This window comes from Beta vulgaris, chromosome 5 (genome assembly GCF_026745355.1).
Source record: "Beta vulgaris subsp. vulgaris cultivar EL10 chromosome 5, EL10.2, whole genome shotgun sequence".
Taxonomy (NCBI): Eukaryota; Viridiplantae; Streptophyta; class Magnoliopsida; order Caryophyllales; family Amaranthaceae; genus Beta; species Beta vulgaris.
In genome coordinates this window covers 27,809,675-27,828,110 of record NC_079206.1, presented here as the reverse complement: position 1 = coordinate 27,828,110, position 18,436 = coordinate 27,809,675, and the positions used below count along the sequence as shown (strand labels likewise).

The window sequence follows — 18,436 nt, the reverse complement described above, 5'->3', positions numbered from 1 at the left end:
GATTCCGCTTCTATGCTCTATGCGTGAGATGATCAACAATGGCAACTTGAAATTGAATTAGTAACTCAATAGCAGAATAATCTGTTGTTCATTGTGATTGAAACAAAAATTAGAAAATATATCAACAAACCTAACACATTCACCGCCAAAATTTGGTGCAAATTAGTGAGGATTTTTGAACCGAAATTAACATGAAATTTCGTGGGAATTATTCCCTCCATTTTCTTGGAAAGATCTGATTCTCAATATGCGATGTTGAAGGAGATTTTTTGGGATTTTTTCCTTTTTTTTTTTAATAAAAAATTTGGTGTGATATGATGATCTCTATTCTATATGGGAACTATAGGAAGGCAACAATATAATGAAAGCCCCATTTTACCCTCACTAAATTAATAAAACGGTTTTTTCACCAGGTACTCCTATGGTTTTTCAAATTCATGGGGTACCCCTAATTTTTTTTTAATGCACCAGGTACCCTTATTATTTCGGTAAAATGCACGAAATGCCCTTAATGACTAACGGTGTCAAGTTTCTGTTAGTCATTATGATTAATTAGCCCCTCTAATCCTAATTAAACTCTAATTAACTAACTAAACCCTAACCTCTAACCCTACCCTAACCCCACAACCACCCAACCACCACCACCTCCTTTCCCCCTCCCTCCTCACCCCTGCAACAGGCCTCCTCCCCCCTTGATTTCCCCAACCCACCGCCACCGCCACCCCCAACCCCCAACCCCACCCCCACTCCCATTCCCACCCCTGGCAGCATCCCCCTCCCTTAGCAGCAACCACCACCATATTCTTGATTTTAAAAACTGATTTCAAAAATCAATTTCGAAAACATTTTCAAAAATCAATTTCAAAAAAAACATGAATTGTACTGATTTAGAACTTATTTTGATTAATTAAATTTATTTTCAATTAACTAATTAAAATGGATTGTTACTAATTTACCCAAATAAAGTTTGATAAGAATTACTAAACCTAAATCCCACTATAGGGGAACTGACTATTATTGACCATAAAACTAAAGGTAAAAAGAATGAAAAATAAATTAAAGATGCGATTTGGGGCTTACCATGGAGGAACAATTCATGGCTGTCCTAAAGTATAGGGTTTTTAAGGGTGTTTTTTTGGTTTTGATTTTAGAGAGAGGGGGTGTTAGCTAGAGAAAGAGAGATGCGTACAACATTATAAAAGTCCTTCTATGAATTTCTCCGATCTTATTTGATATAATTTGAATTTTTATTATCTGATCTAAATATTTTTGATCTAATATGAATTTTTCTTATTATAGTTGGTTTTAAAGTTATAATTTTTCTAATTCCATGTGATTTGATCTGAATTTTTCTTATTTGAACTAAGTATTTTTAATCTGATTTCAATTTTAGAAAATGCCGCAACTTTTGATAGCAAAATCAGCGCCGTTTACATGTGCCGACACTGTTGTTTTTCACTTTCTTTAAACATTTTTGGGGTTCATCTGACTAACTCCCATCTGTATTTTGTGTCACTCCCTCTTCTTGCTTTGTACTCAGCCATCTCTCTCAGTCTCTCTCTCTCTTCCTATGTTCTTCGCCCAAACCAAAATATAGGAAATTCTTGTGCATTAATCTATATTTCTTTTCAAATCTTCAACTAAAATGATAATCTCACCCCGATCTAGTCATTGATATGTGTTTTTCCTTTTCAAATCTTCAAATTATATGCGGTTATTACTTGATGACACTGTTTTGCTAACCTCCACAGAATATTGCTCTTTCATCCATACTCATTTCTACTGTCTCTCTCCCCTCTCTCCTCTGAATCATTCTCTCTCTCTGTGTATAACACCCCATATTTTTATGCTATATATTTACTAATTATTTATATTGAATATTTTTATAAAATTAAATTAAGTTATTCTTTATTTAAAAACACTATCTTTTTAATCACTTTGACTTTACATTAAGAGGGCCAAATAGGCCTTATACTCTTAAATGATATCCATAAAACCTTTAAATATAACGACTAATAATAATAATAATAATAATAAAGCATAAGGGCCTGTTCTCTTCGACATAAAACAACTGAACTGAACTAAACTGAACTGAACTGAATTGAACTGAACTAAACTGAATTGAATTGAACTGAAATGAATAGTGATATGTGAGAGTAAAAGTATTGTCCAGAGCTGAACTGGAAATAAGCCGGAGAGAACAGACCCTAAGTGTTATATACAGCAAAAAAAGGCTAAATACAACATCTAAAATTAGTCCTAACTTAACCATGATTAATTTTAATTTTTTAAAATAATAAAAAAATCTCGTACGTAGGGGTGCAGTAATGCAACAAAATAAATTACCATAAGTACTTGTGCACACAAGCCAATATGTCACATTTATTTATAAAGTTGGATGTGTTTGGATTGAAAAAACTCTGAGATGGGTCTATCGCATCCCCCCTAACTTAATAGCCGACATCTAAAATTTTCGTGTCAGGTTATATTATATGTTTGACGCAGTAGGGGTATGACGAGAATGAGGTCATTTGTCATATATGACCCTCCTATAGGGGGGTCATTTGTCATAGATGAACCACGTATAAGGGGGTCATTCATTATAGATGACCCCCAAAGGATAGATTAGTCTTTTAATATATTTTGCTGTATTTAACTTTTTTTTGCCGTATAAAACACACCCCAAAAAAAGAATAATAATAACTATAATATTAAAATAAGAAAAATAAAAGTTTCAAGAAAACAGGAAATTAGAAAAAAGGAAACAAAACCCCCAACTCATACCTAATTACTGCTGCTACATTATACACTTCGTACTTCGGCACCCACGAAGTCAAAACAAAAGAAAAAAAAAACTCCTTGTTCATCTTCTTCTTCAATTCATCATTCTATTTACTTGATTCAACACCCTAAATTCATAAATTTTGTTCAACTTTCATCACAATTCAACCTTCCTTCATCTACCTTTGAAATTACTTGAGTTTGTGGGTAATTCAAAGAGGGTTCATTCGGCTTTTCTATTGAATATTTTGGGGTGAAAATCGGATCAAAAGGGCAATTTTTTGGGTCTATTTCTTGAGTAACTTTATCTCCCTATTAAAGTAAGTTCTAAACTCAAGTTTAGTTTCAAATTCGTTTCTTTTATTTATCTATTTCGATTTTGGGTATGTTGTTAAATTAGGGTTCTTGAACAATTGAATTGAAGAAATTAAATGTGAATTATCGGAAAATTCAGGGATGTTACACACACTCTTTCTCTCCTCTCTCCTTTCTCCTAGCCTCCCATCTTTTCAGATCTATATGCACAGTCTCTCTCCTACATTTCTATCTATTTCGTTATGTAAATCGTATTTATATGTGGTTATGACCTGCATAAGGTATGATTTAATTGTTTGTTGCATTTCTAGTAATGACGTTTAATTCTTTGATTGGGAATTGTATTATAATCTTTATTTAAGTGGTCCTGTTACAAATGCATTTGATTGCAGACTAGAGTCTATATGTGGTTTTACGAATGCATTCCATTGCAGCATTCTGGTCTTCTCATTGACCCCGAAACCTGTAATCTCTATTTCCTTCTTTTAGATCGTTTGTTCAGTTATTTTTACTAAATTTTTATGATAATTTTACTAATTTTTTTAATGACAATTTTATAGTTATTATATGTGCGTGCAATTGAATTGTTTAGCCATTTTTTTATTAGCTTGGAATATTTTGTGTTCTTGTGATGGAACTGCTATATTTGAATTATCTGCTTGCAGTTAATTGGTGTTTTATGTATTTGAATTTTATGATATTTGACTTATATCTATTATTACTTTCGGTCGTTCTCAGTAATTCTTCTTCAGATAGCTATGCCAAAGTTCACTAATAATTTTGGACATAAGCTTTAAAACGTTGTGGTTGAGATATTAAATATTCTTTCACAAAGTGATGTGCTTCAAACCTTTGTTCATGAGTTTGTTTAACTAAAATACTTGATTATTTTTTTGTGATATTATATTACCTACTTTATTCTTTTATTTGTTATCATTTAAGCATTGTGGCTGAAGTTGACTGAATGATGCCTAACCATCCTTTTTTTTTCTGAAGGCAGTAATAGATGAAAGAGGTGACCATATTTATATAGGTATGAAATATTTAGGTAATTAATGTATGTGATGCTCTTATTGTGTAGTCTCAGTCATAGTGTATTAGTGTAATTGATGTCAAATTTCTGCAAATTTTGTCTCTTCCTCAGTACCATCAACTTCTTGCTCTACTATCAGGCTCTTGATCTAATTAAGAGTGTGTCCAAGCTATACTCGTGCCTAAATATTGTTATTCTGAATAGAAAATGCTTATATGGGAGATTTAGACGTCAAATGATAGTGCGCCGCTCTTTATCTAGTATGATAGCATTGGAAATTTATGATATATTTAGCCCTACCTTTTCTGTTCCTCTTTAAGTTTTCTTTGGTTATCCTTGGTTTGATTGATATTATTGAAGATCCATCTCTTAACTAGCTCTATAGATGACAAATTAGGTGTGGTTGTATATTATTTTACAGGTACGACAGGTGGAGGCTGGCATTTCTTTTAATCTTTGAAGTGGTATACTGGCTATTGCTTGCTTCCTACATCTAAAATATGTTACAGTGGTCTTCAAATGCAAGGTAAATTCATAATTGATGAATTTCGATGTTTTGATTCAAGAATTGAATTACAACTTCTTAACTTTAAGTGCTTGAGTTACAATTTCTTCAGTTTTAGTGCTTTAATTACAATTTCAATCAATTTCATACTATACTTAATACATTTTAGTTTTGAAATTTTTGTGTCTTTGAAATTGAACAGTGTACTCAATAGATTTTGTGTATAGCTTGGTGCGTTAGACATATAGATAATAGTTTTGCTATATTGCTGCGGGCTGTTTGTTGCTCTTATTGTGGTTTATATTAGACCTGTAGTTATAGTTGGGATTGTAATTCTCAGGGGCTTTTGGGTTGCCAGTTGGGATTGTCAATGTTTTAGATATTGATAACTAATAGTGATCATAAATTGCATAATCATTTGTCATGAAGATTTTTTTTCCTTTTTTTTTTGCCTTGAAATGAGGTTTCTTGGACGAAGGAATATTATAAGGCAACCAAATTGCAAGTACATGATAAATTACTGTCAATATTGAAAAAGAATTTGTTTACACTTCTAGTTTGTTTCTCTTCTGCATGTTGTCTTTTCTGGTCTATTTTCTTTAAAAAATCTATTATCTTGTTTGTCATTCTATCCTATTCATTTCTCACTTTTCATGTAGGCTTCTCTTGCAATTTTGGTAAGACGACAACTAATCATATTATTGTCCACATTAGACAAAACTTGAGTCTGTTAGTGTCATGAAAGCATAGTTTTATTTTTGATTCGCTGAAAGTCTAAAACAAGAAAATTCTTGAAAAACCTTGACATGTCTTGCTTTTTTTGTTGTTTCTAGCAGGTTTCATTGCCCTTGATCACTTGGAATTATGTTGAGAAAGCATACTTAATCATTTTTTTATTGTTGTTTTTTATCTTGAACGATTCCTGTATTATCACTTAGTCTTGATTAGTATTTTATTTTTGTTTTTGATAGGGAGATGTATCATATTTTGATGTAAATGTATAATGTACTAGAGAAAATGAAATACAACTTGTAGTATTGTGTTTGTACTACAAGTAATTCGTATGCTAAAATAATTTTTTAGCTTTATTTATTTTGAATTTCTTTTTGTAAAGGAGGGAAGATTATAATTATATTTTGAATTAAATTTATGTGGTTGTCCTTTAACAGATTAATTTTCAGAAACAAATTTATATTACCTCTAATTATATCTCGAGGCAAAATCATATGATTACCCCTAAATATATGTGGTTTTTAGAAGCAATTCGTTATATTGCCTCTAATTATATTGCGAGATAAAATTATATGGTTGCCCCTAAATATATGTAGTTTTAGAAGCAATATTTTATATCGTCTCTAATTATATTTTGATGTAAGAATATATATTGTTGCCTCTAATTATATTTTGAGGCAAGAATATATATGGCTGCCTCTAATTATATTTTGAGGCAAGAATATATATGATTGCCTCTAATTTTTATTTTGATGCAAGAATATATGGTTGCCTCTAAATGTCGAGTCTTTTAGAGGCAACTAGTTATATTGCCTCAAAAAGGGACTTTTAGAGGCAACCATTAATTAGCGACGGAACTATTAGAGGCAACCACTAATTTGCTTCAAAAGGCAATTAGAGGCTACATCTTTGGTTTCAGAGGCAAATCTCCCTTGCCTCTATATGTGATTTTTCTTGTAGTGTAAGCGTCGTGTCCTAGAGCCTGAACTCAGATCGATAGTAGCCTCACATATGAGGAAAGACCTGTCAAGATTCTCGACAGGAAAGAGCGTAGTACACGCAATAAGGATGTCCACATCGTGAAAGTACTTTGGTCTAACCACGAGTCTGAAGAGGCAACGTGGGAAGCCGAAGATGATATGAGAAAGAAGTATCCAGACTTATTACTCGAGGTGAGTTATGCGGGCGTAACTCGTTTTCTTTAAGAGGGATAGAATGCGATAAATTTCGCGTTTTTTGTCTATTTTATGAGATTTTCATGCATATGTATGCGTATGTTAGGCAATTTGCACATGTTTACGCAAAAGAAGTATATTCTTCGTATAAGAAAATATGTTCATAAGTAACACAAGTGTTTTAAGTTAGAAAAAGTGTGCACAAGTGGCACAATTCTTTTTAAACTTTTGGAAAGAGGAGTTCAAACTTTTGAAAGTATGTGAGTTTTCGTGTCAAGTTTCGGGACGAAACTTCTTTTAAGGGGGTAGACTGTTATCCCCCATAATTTTAAAGGATTTTATAAATATATTTTAGTATTTATATATTTATATTTAAACATAATTTAGTTTTAAATGATTTGCCTATTTAAAAAGGTTGACTATTTTAAAAGTCAAATGAAATTATTTTAAGGATTTAAGAAAGTTAAAAAATATTTTATTTAGGCATGCTTTGAAAAAGGTTTGAAATACTAATTTGATTTGGAAAAGAAGTGTAAGTGGACTTGAGGAACTTAAATTCTAAGTAGATTGGGAAAAAGGAGTTCTATTGATGTTAGGAGTTCTAATTTATATATCCTATTCCTCATCAATTTTAATTGAGCCCAATCTCCTTTTCCTAAGCCTAAAAGGAAGCCTCCTTATAAATATTTTAATACCCAATTATTTTACCCCACACAAAGAATATTCTCTTTCTTCTTCCTCAAACCACACGGCTGCCTTGCATTCTCTCTCCTCACGTTTTTTCGTTTTCTCTCTCTCTAATATTTTCTTGTTCTTCAAGTAACGTTTCTTCCTCAACAAGAAACGTCATAAAGCCTTCAAAATCTCCAAGATTCATGCGTCGCTGCTGCTGTCGTGGGTCTTCTGTTTCGGCGCCTCCCTTGTTCTTTTCTTGTTGGTTAATTTCTTTTCTTCTTCCTCAAGATTCCATTAAAGACTATGTTTTTATGCTTTATTTTAATGTTAATCATGATTATTGGTTTTAATTTACTGCTTTAATAAATAATCTTGATTCATATATATTATATATTATAAGAATAAAAATCAGATTTGTTTATTATTGTTAGATTGAAGTTTTAATCATTAAAGCATGGATTTTTAGGGTGTTAATTACTAGAAAACCATAATAGCATGTTGTATACTATGAGATTGATTTAGATTATGAATTTAAACATGTTTACATATGTTTAAAGAAAGTTTTATGATTTTATAAGTGCTGGAATTTCATAAAAGACTTTATTAATGGAGTTCTCAGAATTTTAATTACTAGTATAGTAGTACTATGCTAGGAATTAAAAGTAATTGATGTTTTGACAGTACAATCAACTTTTGAATATGTTTAAAGGGGATTTTAAATATTTTAAAGTTGCTGTTTTTTATTTAAGAGTATTGATTTTAGTTTATATTGATATCTAGGCGGAGAATATTCTATAGGAGACTTTTAAAGAATTAAAAGTGGTCTGCCGACTAGTTTACATAAGGTACATACATACCTGTGTACTATGTGATTAGTATCATCATTTAAGGAGAAAAGGTTTAGTATCATGTATAGGAACTTTATAAGTTCATATGTGATTTCTATTATGATTGATTTTTACATGTTTTATGCCTATGTGCAAGCATGTTAATAATGAGATTTAAAGATTGTCATGTTTGTATGGATTTGTTGATGCAAGCATGTGGATGGGAACTTTATTTATTAATTCACATGGGGGAATTAATATATGTTATAGAGATTGAATCATGTTATTCATGTGTTCCCTTATAAGTATTATTTTCACTACTTTATGAGGATTGTGGACCTTATTTGGTAAGTTGATAAATTATGTCTATTAAAGGTAAGTTGGATTTTTGGCTAGGTTCAACAAATAAGAAGGATTGAGTTTTAAAAGAAAGTAACCTTGGGTTGTAAGTTGTGATCACTTATTAAATCCTAAGATAAAAGAAGTTCAGTGGTGAATATTTGATTTGTTATTTCTGTGTTGCTTGTATGTGTGTCATAACAAGTAATAATCTGTAATTAACATAAAGTGTAACGAGGATAGTTGTAGACTTTAGACTGATGCACGTCTAGAGTTGGACATAAGGAGTTGGAGTACATGGTGGTAGCCCATGACTTTTTTTGGGAGATGGATTGATCACCATCCCTATTATTATTTTTAAAAGGTTACTCGATATCGCAGGTCATTCTGGAATACGTGGTAGCTCTCGTATTTCATCTTCTTAATGAAGGCATTGGTGGTAGGACAACTCAAGTCCAATAACTATTCCATTGAAGTAATAAAAATATGTTTAGAGTCTAGTTCAGTAAAAGTTGTCTGCAGAATGTTATATGATTATACTACTCCCTCCGTCCCATAATATAAGTCCTGATTCTGTTTTTACACGGGAATTAAGGTAAACTAGAATCTTGTTTTATTTAAATAAAAAGATTCATTTTTATTGGGAAACACTTACATTGTTTTTTTTCTTTTTAACAAAAAATTAAAAACTTAACATTAATATTGCATAGTTTAATGTATAGAGGAGTTTAATGGGTTATGAGATTCTATTTTCTCATTAATAATGGTGCATTGGAAGCTGCAATTATGAGGACTTTTTGGGAGTTAAATTATTTTCATGAGGGTATTTTGGGTATAATTATTGATTGAAAATAGAAACAAGACTTATATTTTGGGACACTTTAAAAGGAAAGGGGACTTATATTATGGGACGGAGGGAGTATTATTTATCCTTGCATGTTATTTATTTCGTATCATGTTAGGAATGCTTATGTTTTAGTATGTAGTACTCAGCTTTGTTGATTACATGCTTTGTTTGTGATTGTTATCATGGTTTTGCCTTATTGATCCTGTGATGACCCATTTAGGTGAGCAGATTCATTAAAGCATTGACATTACAGGTTCGCAGATGTGCATCATTGGGAATCTGAAATGGAAAGAATGTGTAACTAGTATATTTTATTTTTGTGCATTAGTGGAAACATAATTTATTAAGTTTGTTTGAGTAGACTCATTTACATTGTTTGATTTCAAAGTACTTGATTTTTATTTATAATAAAAGGATAAAGTTTATTTATATGTTTTCCGCTGCAAAATTCTGAATAAGCCGATATGTTATCGCACGGGCGATAATACTTGGGTAATTCTCTACTTTTATATTATAAAGGTATTTCTGAAAAGAGAGAATTATCGGGGTGTTACAGTGGTTCCTCCAAATCAAACTCCCGAAAAGCAATAATTTGTGGACCTCGTTTACGAACCCCGATTATTTACAAAAAACAGTTTTCGAAAACTATTCAATCTAATTATGATCTTTCTACATATCCAAATCATCCTAGCTTTGCAAAACCCTGACCTTGCATTGCATTGCATACATTCTACTCTTGCATATCCTTGACCATGCATGACATGTCATCCCTTAGCTTTGCATAATCTTAATCCTTGTATATCATCTTGTGCATCCTTAGAGAGTCTAAGTTTGCATTATTGCATCATTATGTGCTTTGTCTGAGTTATTTTGCACCTATCTTACCTTGCTTTGCAGAGATCGATATATATAGATCAGTTCTAAATTGCATAGCGTTTAAAATTATTCTCCGACCCGACACCGTATAATTTGACTTTTTGTTTCCTGAACCTCAGGCAAACTGGGGGCTTCTGTAGACATATAATCGTGTCTCCCCATTTAAGGATCACATGATGTAACATATTTTGATCTTAATTGGTCTGACCAAAGGGCGGAGCAGTCTAAAAAGCCATTCAAAACCTGTTATTTCCCTAGGAACACTACAAGAGGGGGGTGAATTGTAGGTGTAGAAATAAACGTAACTTTTTGCGGAAATTAAAACTTAAACGAATAAACAAGCTAAAGGAACACAAGGGATTTTTACGAGGAAAAATTCTTGGGCCCAACAAGAAGAAACAACCTCGACCACTAGGGATTTTAAACTCAACACTTTCACTAATTAGGCCAAACAACTTTGTTACAACCTAATTCTAACTCGAGCCACACCTTGAGTTCCTAAACTCAAGTTCCTGAGCCACTGTTCCCTTAACAGCAGTTCCTCTCAACTTCACTCGAAGTTTTCTCACACATACAAGCTTCACTCAAAGCTTTCTTACAGAACTTCACTCAAAGTTCCCTTACCCCAAAAACCAAAATACAATTGATCGAAATAAGCTTAGTGGAATTAGAGTAAGAAGGCAAAGAACAAATGGCTATTATGAGAGAATGAAGGCACTGACACTTAATAAGTTAAACTCACTTAATTACTTAGTCAGACACATTTGGAACTTATCTAGACTTCTATATTTATAGTGTTAATCATGAAGAACGTGGGATTAAATGAGTACATGTTAAGTCCATTAACCCATGATGTTCCTTCCCCTAAGGAACACGTTTTACATCATGTCCCATGATCCCATGAACTATAAATGAACGTGGATATTTCAGCCATTACTCCTAAGTAATAGGAGTTCCTTGAGCTTTATCCGAAAATCAGTTTTTATAAACACTTTTTATCTTTAAAACTGAATTTTTAATCTTTAAGAAAATAATATCTTTAAAAAATCTTTCTAACAACCGGATATTTATTTTCTTATTTTCCGAAAAATAAAATCTTTTCTAAAACAGATTTTCTTTTTAAAACTGATTTTATCATTTGAAATTAGAAATAACTAATTTCCTATAATTTAGGCATGACTTACTCAATTATCTTTTAACCGTTATATGTTCACGCCTAAGTCTAGTTCCTTTTATTCAGTTCCTTTAACATATTCGTTAGTGCCACTTAGTTTGTTCCTTACAAAGGAACAAATCATCTTCTCAAATAACTGCCAAGTTCCTTACCATTCTTTCTTTGTTCCTTTACATTGGAACTAGAAAATAAAACGCCTAGCTTCTATTCTTCTTGATCCAATGCTTGCTCCAGTATCAACATAGAAACTTCTTTACTTAGCCTTTGAAATCCTCTCTTGACTTCTTCTTGACTTCGTATTCTCCCAGTTCCTTATTGATACCTTAAACACCATACACTTAAATAATTCATTAGTTCACTACTTAGTTTGTTCCTTTGTTTCTTTGTCATTATCAAAACTAGGGTTCAACAATTTCCCCCTTTTTGATGATGACAACAAAGGTACAAACTAAGGAAAATAACAAATAATATAAGTGAATGATAAAAACATAAAGAAGAAAATGAAAAATAAAACACAATTATGTAAGTAACTGAATTTTGATTTTTCATTTACCTTAACCTATTTTTGATTTTTCATTTACCTTATCCATTTTTTAATTTTTTTCAATTTTCATTTTTTCAAGTTTATGTACAGTTTGTTCCTTAAATCTTTTCCCCCGTTGTCATCCTCAAAAAGAATAGACTCTGCATGTTGATGAATTGATTTAACACCTTAAGACCAATGACAAGCACCATTGGGTTAAGTTAGAAAATCAAAGAGTAAACTTGCTCAAACATCAATCACATAATACTAGCCATTCCAAGGAAGAAATTATGCAAATATTTGAAACAAGACATATAGCAAAAGTCATTGATTATATAGCACTTGTTCCATAACAAAACAAAGAAAGAAAAGAAAAAGGATAAACAAAATTGTGTTCCTTGATAAAGAAACAGGAACAACAAAACAAAAAAAACTAAGAAAGGGAAGGGGAATGGTGTTCCTCTACAACTTCTTCTTCAACCACATCCTCTAATTTTTCATCACCACCCCATGAGTTGATCCAACCTGTTCCTTCAGCTCCTCCAAGGCACAGCCATAGAGTCCATCTTCTTTTGCTGCGCAACCACTGTATCACTCAAGTCTTCATAAGACTTACATGTATCAGTTTTGGCATCCAAAGTCCAATGAAGATGATTAAAATTTATCATATGTTGGCAGGAAGCAATTCATTAACCCAGTTGCATCATCCGGAGTTCCTGTTCCTTACCCTTGGAACTGAGGCAGATGGGGATTTTGGAAGGAACTGGAGGGGTTGAGTGGAAGGTATCTGTTCCAGGAATGGAAACAGAAGGTGAAGGGTGATAAATGGGAGGAAAGAATGGTGGTGTGGGTGGAAGAGTTGTGGAGGTGGAAGCAAAAGGATTTGGGCCTTTTATTTCATCCTTCAACTGCTCAAAACTGGAAGGAACAAAGAAGGATGAAAGTGAAATGGAGGGAATTTTGTGAAAGGAACAGAAGTTTGGAGATGGTGGTGGAGTGGTTCCTTGAGAGTGAGGGTACCTGTTCCTCATTATCCGAAAGGACTAATGGAGAGTCCTCGTTGGAAGGAACAGGAACATGAGCAATTTTTCGCGAGTGCTCTTCCTCACTCTCGAGGAACAGAGGTTTAGGCTTATGGCAATGTGTTTGCGCCTCTTAGGTTTCGGTTCCTCCGTTTAGGAACAGGGTTATCCAAGATAACATCTATCCTCTTCTAAGTCAGTTTGGGCAGTTTTCTTTTTCCTGAGGAACTGGAAGCCATCTTCCTTGAATGAGAACACCTTCTTGGACAGACAACCAAGTCCATTTAGGGTCTTCTCATTCAAGATGTTCCCTTGTTTGACTCCTATTGTGGTCCAACCGTAAGTCTTACTTCAAAGTGATGAAGTAAAGAAGTTATCAAGGACCGTACCCAATACACATTGTTTCAATAAGTGAGTTAAATGTTGAATGAAGAGGGAAGGGAAATTGATTTGTATGTGGTGGTCCAAGCAAAACATGTAACACATATCCAGAGACCCACTTCATTCCTCTTTTCAGTTCGAGGAATGAGTGCTCTCCAAACCAATTAAAATAGCACTTTGTGAAGGGGGAGAGTAGGTTATGGTTAAGTTTGTTTTGGCCAGCGTTCCTCCAAAATATTCTAAGATTTTGTCTTGAGGAAAATTCGGAAAGGAAACAGTTCCTTTCCGTTTAAAGTACAAATCAGTTCCTTTGCAAGGAACTTCCCATACTTTGTTCAAAGTGGCTTGATTAAACCTTATTTTCTTTCCTCTAACCTCAGTTGTGCAAGTTCCATTAGTATTAACAAAATTTGCACAAGAATCATCCATAGCTAGAGGAACAAGAGCATTATTAAAGGCGAATTCAAACAAGAATTCCATGCCTTGTTCCTTTAGGATGGAGGTTAATTCTAGAAATTCTATTTTATTAGCCCATTCTAAATCGACGCAAAAACCCAAACATACCTAGATTCACTTCGTTCGACCCTTTTCTTGGAAGAGAAGAAACAGTTCCTTTGGAAGGAACAGGTGCATTTTCTTCTTCTTCCCCCTGAGATTGTTCCGGGGTTTCTTCTTCATCGTCTTCCCCATTAACTTTTCTTTGCGCATACTCCTTCTAGGATTCTAATTGTTGTTCCTCTATGGGGTTTTCTTGAATTATGTCGGTTTCAAGGGTTTTAGTTGGAGATGAAGTATTTTCCATTTTTGAAGTGTCGGTAGTTTTTGATGTGGGAAAAGGAGAGTTTCTTGAAGTTTTTGCCATGATTGTGAAGGTTTGGAGGTTTTTATGGAGTATCAAAGGGTGTGATGAGGTTTCGGCTATGGTGAAGATGAAGAGATTGAGAGGAACACGGTTTCTTAGGATGAATTAAAGAAGGAAGTTTTGCATGTAATAGTAATTATGACACGTGGGTAAGAAAAAAAATAAAAGTAAAAATAAAAAAAGAAGAAAACGAAAAGATAATAAGAACCAAGATTTAATTTAATTTGATTCCCCTTATTTTGGGATTTTTCGGATTTTTCGGATTTTTATGAGTTTTAATTTTTGAAAGAAAATATATGCTAAGGAACTTGTGCTATAGGAACAACTAATGCTATATATATCTATGTCCTTCATATCATGCATGTTTCTTAACCTTAGGAACAGTAAGGGGAGTATTATGTCACATTTGTGAGTTGTTTAATTTCTTTGAATTCATGTTTATGTCTTGCAACATTCCAATTTGCAATGGTCTTAGGCAATTAAACACAATTATTTTTAGCACACACTAGTAGAATAAATGCTATTTGCTGCGGTTAAAAAGTGCCCTATTGCTGCGTTTTTGGGCGCGCAGCAATTAAGGGCGCAGCAATAGGTATTAATTATATTGCTGCGGTTTTAAACCGCAGCAATATTGACAAATATTGCTGCGGTTTTTATGCCAAACCGCATCAATATATTTATTTTAAATCAGATTTAGAAAGCATATTGCTGCGGTTTTTAGGTAAAACCGCAACAATATGCTATATTTAATAATAAAATTAGACATATTGCTGCGGTTTTTTAAGTAAAACCGCAGCAATAGGGTCTGTACAAGTAAAAAAAAAATGTTTTTTTTTTTTGCATTTTACCATCAAATTTGAAAGACAAAAAGGTTAAAAGCAAATAAAACAAATTACTCATTGAAATTAATGACAAAAAATTATTATACAAAATTCAAAAACATAAAAAAACCCAAATTAAAATATATTATTACAATATAGCTAAGAACTAACTAATTCATTTCAAAAAAAATATAATAAAAACAATAAATATATAAAAAAAAAGAAATAAGAAACTGATCTACAGAAACTGAAACACAAAATCTACACACATCTAACAACGAAAATTATCAAAACAAAACGAAAATTATCAAAACAGAAATCTACCCACTACAAATGCCATGAACAGCCACGGTCTCATCAAAGGTACAAGCCAGAACAAGCACTAAAAACGAAAATTATCAAAACATAATTACAAGCCAGAACAAGCACTCTAACAGAGTAACAACCCCAAACGAAAAAACAAGGAAATGAAATAAAAAAGGAACAACAGAGATCGAACGGCCGACGCTGTCGAACGGTTGCCGACGGTGTCCAACGGTCTTCAAGCGAACGACGAAGGGTCTGCGAGCGACGAACCACGGTTGAATTTGGCGGACGAACGTTGGTCGTGGTTGAAGCTTTGGCGGACGAACGTTGGTCGTGGTTGAAGCTCTGAGCGTTGGTCGTGGTTGTTGAAGATCTGGCGGACGAACATTGGTGGACGAACGTTGGTCGAAACTGATGGCCTCTTTGTGTTACATCTTATTTTTCTCCTTCGATGATCTGACTACATCTTTTATTACTGCAGATCTCTTGTGGAAAACATAGAGAATGACCACACTAGTCTACAGAACAAGGAGCTTGTTGTTTTATTAGTGAGCTTCTTCTTTTCGGGGTAACTATTAAGCTTTTTACAATATCGTTGTGAGAGAAGGGAGGGTGAATGACGGGAGGAGAGAGGGTGAATGACGGGAGGAGGGTCGAAGAGGAGGGAGGGTGAAAGGGTGAGGACTGAGGAGAGGAAAGAACGGCTGTGAGAATTTGTAGGAAAATAACAAACCCTAGTGGTATTTCACGCATTTATACTCTTTTTTTAACTATTTTTTAAGGATATTGCTGCGGTTCTTTCAAGAACCGCAGCAATATATTAAAATATTATTTTTTTAATAATATTTTAATATATTGCTGCAGTTTTTGACGAGAACCGCAGCAATATATCTGGGTCAAAAAGTCAAATTTTTTTCAAAAAATTCCTGTTGATACCATATTGCTGCGGTTTTGGGCGGGAACCGCAACAATATTGTCAATTTCTATTTTTCCTTTTTTTTGCGTGTTATATTGCTGCGTATAGGTAAATCCGCAGCAATATCACCGCAGCAAATAGCGTTTATTCTACTAGTGACACAAGGTCACTCAAATTGATTCAAACATGGGGGGAATGACATAGGAACAATCACTTAATTTTTATTAACCCTAACTCAAGCCTTAATTTTTCATATCTATCCCTTTGCAAAGGCTTAGTTAGAATATCAACAATCTGATAATCAGTTTGACAAAACTCAAGTTTAATCAAACCTTTTTCACATTTTCTCTTAAAAAGTGATGTCTTATATGTATATGCTTTACTCTAGAATGATGCACTGGATCTTTAGATATACTTATAGCACTTGTATTGTCACAATAAATAGGAACACATTCAAAGTTTATTCCATAGTCACTAAGTTGTTGTTTTATCCAAAGCATTTGAGAGCAACATGCAGCAGCGCTACATATTCTGCTTCAGCAGTGGATAAAGCAACTGTGTTTTGTTTCTTGGTACTCCAAGAAACTAAACTATGACCAAGGAATTGTGCCATACCTGAGGTGCTTTTCCTATTTACAAGATCTCCAGCATAATCTGCATCTGCATATCCTTTTAGTTCGAATGTATCACTTCTTGGATAGTAGAGTCCAAGATCATCTGTTCCTTTAAGATATCTAAGAATTCTCTTCACAGCAGTGAGGTGAGACTCCTTTGGATTTGCTTGAAATCTAGCACACAAACCAACACTGAAAGCTATGTCTGGACGACTAGCAGTTAGATACAAAAGTGAACCAATCATTCCTCTATATTTGTTTGATCAACACTTGTTCCTATGGAGTCTTCATCTAATCTAGTTGAAGTTCCCATAGGAGTGTGATTTATCTTTGAATTTTCGAGGCCATATTTCTTTAATAGTTCCTTTATGTATTTTTGTTGGTGAACAATTATACCTTTTTCAGTTTGTTTGATTTGTAGTCCAAGAAAGAAATTTAACTCACCCATCATACTCATTTCAAATTCATTGCTCATGAGACTTGAGAATTCTTTGCACAATGTTTCATTAGTAGCTCCGAATATGATGTCATCAACATATATTTGAACAAGCAAAATATCAGTTCCTTTAGATTTTAGGAACAAGGTTTTATCAACCTTTCCTCTTTTAAAATTGTTTTCTAAAAGGAACTTGATAATCTCTCATACCATGATCTAGGTGCTTGTTTTAACCCATAAAGAGCTTTATCAAGCTTGTAGACATGATTTGGGAGATTATTATTTTCAAACCAGGGGGTTGTTCAACATATACATCTTCGTTTAGATAGCCATTTAAAAATGCACACTTAACATCCATTTGATATAATTTAAATCCCATGTAAGCAGCAAATGCAATTAAAATTCTAATGGCTTCTAATCTAGCTACAGGAGCAAAGGTTTCTTCATAATCTATTCCTTCTTGTTGATTATAACCTTTTACTACAAGTCTAGCTTTTTTCTTACAATGGTTCCATATTCATCTAGTTTGTTTCTAAACACCCATTTTAAGCCAATTACTTTTTGTTGTTTAGATGAAGGAACTAGATGCCATACCTTGTTTCTTTCAAACTCATTTAATTCAGCTTGCATTGCAGTAATCCAATCAGAGTCAGTTAAGGCTTCTTCATGATTTCTTGGTTCCATCATTGATAGGAACGCATGAAATGCACAAAAGTTCCTTAACTGAGATCTAGTTTGCGTACCTTTGGATATGTCGCTGATTATGAGTTCCATAGGATGTGATTTTTGTAATCTCCAAGGTTTTGGTTGAAACTCTCTTATAGGAACATGTTGTTCCTCATGAGTTCCTTGAGTAGATGAGGAACTCTGCTCAGTTGTTCCTCTGTTAGCCTCGGTGGACTCAGTTCCTTCATTTAGAGGAACAGGAGCATCTTCTCCTCCTTGAGGAACAGGAACATCATTGATTCATTATTTTCAATTCCTCGTTCCTTTCCTCTTTCACTTCTTCTTCTTCTTGTGAATCTGTGTTCCTTGACTGGTTGTGCTAACCCTATCTCATAGTCATCAACCTGTATGCTTGGATTATATTTGTCAGATTCATCAAAGATTACATGAATGCTTTCTTCAACACACATATTTCTTTTATATACTCTATAAGCTTTACTATGTGAGGAGTATCCTAAAAATGTTGCTTCATCACTCCTTGCATCAAATTTTCCAAGATTATCTTTTCCATTATTATGCACATAACATTTGCACCAAATGTTCTAAAATA

The 18,436-nt window shown here is 33.3% G+C and overlaps 1 long non-coding RNA gene across 1 annotated transcript; it reads left to right on the top strand.

The window, feature by feature from the left end:
- The first annotated feature begins 2,636 nt into the window (after nt 1-2,636).
- Nucleotides 2,637-5,784, top strand: LOC104893400 (uncharacterized). The gene is made up of 4 exons (XR_790059.4): nt 2,637-3,101; nt 4,093-4,129; nt 4,551-4,655; nt 5,471-5,784. It is a non-coding gene; the product is annotated as an uncharacterized LOC104893400 (long non-coding RNA).
- The last annotated feature ends 12,652 nt before the right edge of the window (nt 5,785-18,436 follow it).